Source organism: Triticum aestivum, chromosome 3A, assembly GCF_018294505.1.
Source record: "Triticum aestivum cultivar Chinese Spring chromosome 3A, IWGSC CS RefSeq v2.1, whole genome shotgun sequence".
In the NCBI taxonomy this organism is placed as follows: Eukaryota; Viridiplantae; Streptophyta; class Magnoliopsida; order Poales; family Poaceae; genus Triticum; species Triticum aestivum.
The window spans coordinates 751,619,225-751,626,039 of NC_057800.1; the positions used below are offsets into that span (position 1 = coordinate 751,619,225).

General features: G+C 50.0%; 1 long non-coding RNA gene across 1 annotated transcript in view; it reads left to right on the top strand.

Annotated features, from left to right (window-relative positions):
- The first annotated feature begins 1,857 nt into the window (after positions 1 to 1,857).
- Positions 1,858 to 6,815, top strand: part of LOC123059726 (uncharacterized) — a 21,160-nt gene continuing 16,202 nt past the window's right edge. The window contains exons 1-2 of the long non-coding RNA XR_006427535.1: positions 1,858 to 1,971; positions 2,412 to 2,448. This is a non-coding gene — a long non-coding RNA (uncharacterized lncRNA). The remainder of the gene's footprint in view (positions 1,972 to 2,411; positions 2,449 to 6,815) is intronic.

The window sequence follows — 6,815 nt, forward strand, 5'->3', positions numbered from 1 at the left end:
CGCAACTGACTTGATAAGCACCTCCTTCCCTCCCACAGAAAGTGCCTTCTCCATCCAACCCTGCACCTGCTTCCATATCCTGTCTTTAAGATACTTAAAGGATCCTTCCTTTGCTCTGCCAACGTCCGCCGGGAGGCCAAGGTACTTTTCAGACAATTTCTCATTCTGGACTGAAAGGATGAGTTTGATTTCGTGTCTGACTCCTTCCGAACAGCCTTTACTAAAAAATATTGAGGACTTCTCCTTGTTGATGCGTTGCCCTGAAGCTATACAATACTTATGCAAAAGATTCTCAACTCTGTTGGCCATATCAGCTGTGGCATCAAAGAATAGCAGGCTATCGTCTGCAAAAAGAAGGTGGTTTACCTGTGGGGCACCCGGTGCCACTGTTATACCATTGATCCTCTCACCTGGCGTTGTGGATCTCAGTAGGCAAGAGAGGCCTTCGGCGGCCAATAGAAAAAGATATGGCGATATGGGATCGCCCTGCCTGAGTCCACGAGAGGGTCTAAACTCCTCTTGCTTACCACCATTAAAGATAACAGAGAAGGATACCGAGGATACACACCTCATTACTGTTTGCGTGAACTGTGGGCTGATTCCCAACTTGAGCATAACCTTCTCTAGATAGTTCCACTCGAGCCGATCGTAGGCTTTCATCATATCAAGCTTCAAGGCACAGAACCTATTACTCTTGAGCTTCCTAGATTTCATATAGTGGAGACACTCATAAGCAGAGATAAAATTGTCAGTAATGAGACGCCCTGGAACAAATGCTGACTGTTCCTCGGAGATGATATCGGGGAGAATAAGTTTGAGTCGATTAGCCAACACCTTTGATGCAATCTTAAAGATCACATTGCAGAGGCTTATCGGTCGAAACTGTGCCAAATTTTTCGGGCTAGCAATCTTGGGTATTAGAACGATGAACGTCTTGTTTATCTCCTCCGGAGAATCTTCTCCAGTAAGAACTCGAAGCACCATCTCAGTAACCTCATCACCACAGAGCTCCCAGTGTCTCTGAAAGAAATGTGCCGGGAAACCGTCTGGCCCTGGGGCCTTTGTCGGAAACATCTGGAACAAGGCCTCTTTCACCTCTGTCTTACTATACTGTGCATCCAGAGTTATGTTCATAGGTGCATCTACCCTGGTCGGTATATGGTAAAGGACCTCCTCAATGCCAACCGGGGGTTCAGAGGCGTAAAGATTACTATAAAAAGAGGTAGCCATGCCAGCCATCTCATGCTCCTCCTTACACATGGTTCCATCGGGTCACTGCAGCTCAACAATCCGGTTCTTTGCCTTCCGGGCGCTAGCTTTGCGATGAAAAATTTTTGTGTTACTGTCTCCTTCTGCTAACCACTGAATACGCGCCCTCTGACGCCACATAATCTCCTCCCGTAAACAGAGCTCGACCATACGGGCTTCGACCCTGTCTTCCTCAGCTGACGGCCCCACGCGGCCAGGTAGTAAACGCAGCTCCTCCAAATGTGTGCGGAGATGACGCAGTTCAAATCGCACCGCGCCAAAAGACGCTCGGCCCCAGCTCTGTAACTTCTCAGCCACCACAGTCAGCTTATGGGAGAGCGCAGGAACACTCTGGGCCCGCCCCGCATTATTCCAGGCATCGAGTACCACCCCTCCAAAACTTGGGTCTCTTTCCCACATGCATTCATAACGGAACTGTTTTTGTTTTGCGCGGATACTTGTATCAATCAGCTCGGTCTCCAGAAGAATTGGGCAATGATCCGACTTTGCAGCTGTGAGGTGCTCGACATATGCGAAGGCGCGTGATGCATCAGTCCGTTTGGGCTGGTTAGATAGACTTTCACCGAGGAGTTCAGCCTTTCTTGGCCCATATCACTGTGCGCTGGGAGATAAGAAGGCACGGCACTCTGGTAGAGGAGCCGGTTCCAGCTCCTAGCAGGCAGGCGGGGGAGGCGACCACCACGGCGACCGGCGGCTACGCAGGTGCGTTCCTCCCCCCTTCCCCTCTCTTCCCCACCCCTTCTCCCTTCGCTCCCTAGCCTTCTTCCCCATCTGTGCTCACATGGATCGGTCACCCTGTGCCACGCCCCTCTAGTCGACGGTTGCTCAGGACCGGCACTCCCCGCCGTCCTACCCGCACGCGGTGCTCCGCCCTCCTTAGCCACGCGCCACCGCCTCACTTTGCTACGCCCTCCGTTCTCCACGATGGCCATAGTAGCTGCTGCTCCTTTTCTGCACAAACTACAGATCCACCATGGGTCCATGGCCGTAGGAGCTGCTGCTCGTTTTGTGCAGCCACAACTGCTCCACCATGGGTCCATGGTCATAGCCTAGATCTTCTTCTCAAACCACTCCATAATCCTAAAGATCCCTCTGTTTTGCACTGTTTCTAAAATTTTTCTACACTTTTGTCTATTGTGCAGATTACGGAAGTTTTGTCGATCTGCTGGCTGATTCAAGGTATGTGTCCAAAATCCCCTCAAATTTGCATGTGGTGTCTTGTTGCCATGTTTTACATCTAGATAAGTGAACTTTACAGCTCAATGTCGGATCGGTTGTAGTTGGTTGAGTGGATAACTGAAGAAAATAAAAGAAGGAAGAGGAAAAATAATTGTTTCGACTAAATTGTTTGCTGAAACATGTGCTCTTGCATTAGCTAGGTGACCAGGGGACCTATGCAGTTTTATTGATGATGAGAACAAGCATAAGCATAGGAAATATTGTTTGGAACTATCATATTTGAGTATATGTGGTAGGACTAGGGTTCCTACCAGCGCGGTTACGTAGGTTGTAGGGATGAGGTGGAGGTGGACGAGGGCTGGAGCGGGCGCACCAGCGAGTGGGCGCCGTCGCGGCTATGGTTTAGGGGCGCGGCGGTTGGCTGGTGTCGGCTAGGGTTCCGGCTCCTCAGGGAGTCGGGCAACAGAAGATGATAATATCTTTATTGCTTGATCTCAAACGATGTCTTACAACTAGTATTTATAACTTTAGCCTAAGATAACTTGCCTAAAATAACTTGCCTAAGATAACTTGTGGGTCAAGCCCCTAATACTAATGCCAGGTGGGCCTCTTCCGGTTATAGACCAAACCAGTCATAACATCTCTCCCCGCCTGCGCAAACAGCTCGTCCTCGAGCTGAAAGTCTGGATAGTGTTGGCAGAATTCTTCACGCTGCTCCAATGTAGCCTCCTCCTCCGAAAGGCCTGCCCACTGAACAAGGATGAACCAGACGCCACGACGGAGCTGCGCCTGCAACACCTTTGCCGGCTCTGGAAGAATGCGACCATCGGCGATGGAAGGAAGCACCGGAAGAGCCGCCGGTGGCTCGCCATGGAAAGGCTTGAGCAGCCCCACATGGAAGACACCGTGGATGCGAGCGCGTGCTGGAAGCTGAAGACGATAGGCCACCTTCCCAATGCGCTCCAAGATAGGGAAGGGCCCGTCGTAACGAGGGCCGAGCTTGCGCTTCGCGCGCGGGTCGAGTGACTGCGTAGAGCGGTGGAGAAGACGCAGCCACACCCAATCACCCATCGCGAACTCCGCCTCACGATGATTATCGTCATAGTAGTGCTTGGCCAGCTGCTGGGCTTGAAGGAGACGCTGACGAACCTCAGCAAGCATCTCGTCACGAGTGCGGATGAGGTCACCCGCAACCTCCGTCCGGGCTGTCTCCGGATCCACCGGAAGTATAGGCAGGGGTGATCGACCATAGACCACCTCAAATGGCATAGCGCGCAGGGCGGAGTGATAAGAGGTATTGTAGCAGTACTCTGCCCAAGAGAGCCAGTCCACCCAAGCGCGAGGCTGATCACCTGTCACACAACGCAAATACATGGCAATGACCTTGTTAACCACCTCGGACTGACGGTCCGTCTGAGGATGGAACGCCATACTCAGGCGGAGTTGGACACCCGCCATCCTGAAGAGGTCGCGCTAGACATGGCCCGTGAACATTGGGTCTCGATCACTGATGATCGAAGCAGGGAACCAGTGTAGACGAATGATGCCGTCGAAGAAGGCCCGGGCCACGAACGCCGCCGTGTATGGATGGCCGAGCGCTATGAAGTGGGCGTACTTGGAGAAACGGTCGACCACCGTGAGGATGACCGACTTGCCGCCCACCTTGGGAAGGCCCTCAATGAAGTCCATGGATATATCCGCCCAGACCTGAGATGGTGTCATGACCCCGACTCGATGTCACATCGATCTAGCCGGTAACACCTCATATTACTTTGCGGCCTCACGCACGGTATCCCCACGGGTGTCGCCTTACTTTTGCCCGGGACCGTTTGCGTCTGTTGGCACACGTATATGATAGTGTCGCTAGCATCCATATGATAAGGAGCCCGGGCTGACATGGCTAGTCGTAAACCCAAAGTGGCACAGACTTACAGGGACATGCATCCATGACCCAGCTTCGAACGTGTCGGTCATCAGCAAGTGGGTCCGGGCTGTAGCACTGGGCTAGCAGGACTCCGGTAAACCGGGCTGTAGCGGGCTAACAGGACTCCGGTACTCAAAGCGTGACATTTCCCCGAAGGGACAGACACAGGAACGAAGAAGGACACATGCCGGCCAGCCTAAGTGTTCCTAGAGCAGTAGCAAGCTACCATGGCTCAGCGGTAACACTAGGAGACATTTCCCCGTAAGAGAGGCTACTAAAGATAAACAACTAGATGGTCAGATCCCACACATACCAAGCATTTCAATAACATACACACAATATGCTCGATATGTGCAATACAACATGGCATCACAAAATGACTCTACGACTCAAGTAGTTTATTCAATAGGCTCCGAGGAGCGAGATATTACAAACATGGGTCTCATGACCCAACACTCAGAGCATACAAATCAAAACACAAGCGGAAGCTATCATGTCTGAGTACAGACATCTATAAATGAAAAAGGCTGAGAAGCCTGACTATATATCAGATCCTGCCGAGGGCACAAGATCGTAGCTGAGGTAACAAGCTAAACGTCGAAGACCACGCGGAAATACTAGTGAGACTGAAGTCTCTCTGCAAAAACATAAAATAGGCAAACGTGAGTACAAATGTACCCAGCAAGACTTACATCAGAACTATCTACATATGCATCATTATCAACAAAGGGGTGGTGGGGTTTAACTGCAGCAAGCCAGCTTTGACTCGGTGGCTATCCTAAACTACGACTGCAAGCGACTCTTTTGAGGTGGCGCACACGAGTCCACATATTCACCAACCAATACACCACTATGGAACCGCTCCCGTCTCCCTACGAGAACGCCATCCATAGCACTCACGCTTATCTTGCGTATTTTAGGGTATCCACTTTTACTTGTCTATGAACTGATATAAGCAACCCAGAGGTCCTTTTCCGCGGACACGGCTATTCGAATAGATCATATTAACCCTGCAGGGGTGTACTTCTTCACACACGCTCTCACCACTTACCGCCGTTTACACGACATGTACTCGGCAACCTTCAAGCGGAAGCCCAACGTGGGTGTCGGCCACGGCCTGCCTAAACACTCAAGTCTCTAGTCCAGGTTTATCGCCTATTCGGGTTCCATCCATGAGGAGATCCGGCCGGAGTTTCGCTCACAGCCCCAAACGATGTGTACAGGGTTCCGTGACACCAAACGGGTGCCCGGTTTACCCGGCCACGTGCCTACCGCATCACAGCCCACCCCTATGGTCAGCGCTGTCCACGGCCTCCAGCATACTACAAACACCAGAAACTACTTGCAACTCCTGGACAGAGGACAAGGGTGATTAAGAAGCCGAGAGGGTCCATTGGTTTCGGGCCCAATGCGTGGTAGTAGCTGAATCATGGATCACAAACACAGAACTCAGTTCCTGAGGACGGCTGTAATGAGACAACCCACCATGTACTCCTACATGGCCTCTCACCGCTACCTTTACCAAATCGTGTTCACACGCTTAGCTCACACACCGTAGGACATGTTCACACACCTCTGATTCATCCCCGATGAATCAGACCCGACTCAACTCTAAGCAGTAGCAGGCATGACAAACAAGCATGAATGAGTAGGCACAACAGGGCTCAAACAACTCCTACTCATGCTAGTGGGTTTCATCTATTTACTGTGGAATGACAGGTCATGCAGAGGATAAAGGGGTTCAACTACCGCAGCAAGTAACAGATGAATCGATGTTGTCCTAATGCAGTAAAAGAGAGCAGGAGCGAGAGAGTGGGATTTTATCGGAATGAACAAGAGGGTTTTGCTTGCCTGGCACTTCTGAAGATAACATTGAGTCTTCATCAGTGTCAACGATCACATCATCGGTATCACGTCTATCAAGAGGGGACAAATACCGGCAACACAAAAAGGAACACAATCAATGCAATGCACAATATGATGCATGATCATGACATGGCAAAATGAATGTGTTTTGGGCTAATGCAACTAGCAACAGATTAAATGAAGTTGGTTTGAATACAAGATTCAAATTCAAACTCCATATGTGATTATTTAAATGCCCTTTAATTGATTTGCCCTAAACAGTAGTGATAAGTTGTTCTAACATGCATGAAAATGGTACAGATGGATTCCTTGAATTTTTCTGATGATTTTTCATATATAAATTATTTAATTTGGAGTTACGGTTAATTTTCTATGAATTTTAGAAGTTTTAGTTATTTTCTGGAATTTCCTGAATATAATTAAATCCAGAAAATACTTTATGACATCAGCAGTGCGTCATGCTTGCATCAGCAAGTCAACAGGGCTGCCCCGGGTCAAACCTGACGTGTGGGACCCACACGTCAGTGACAGGGGGTTAACAGGGGTTTATTTAGTTTAATTAGAAGGTTAGGGGGGG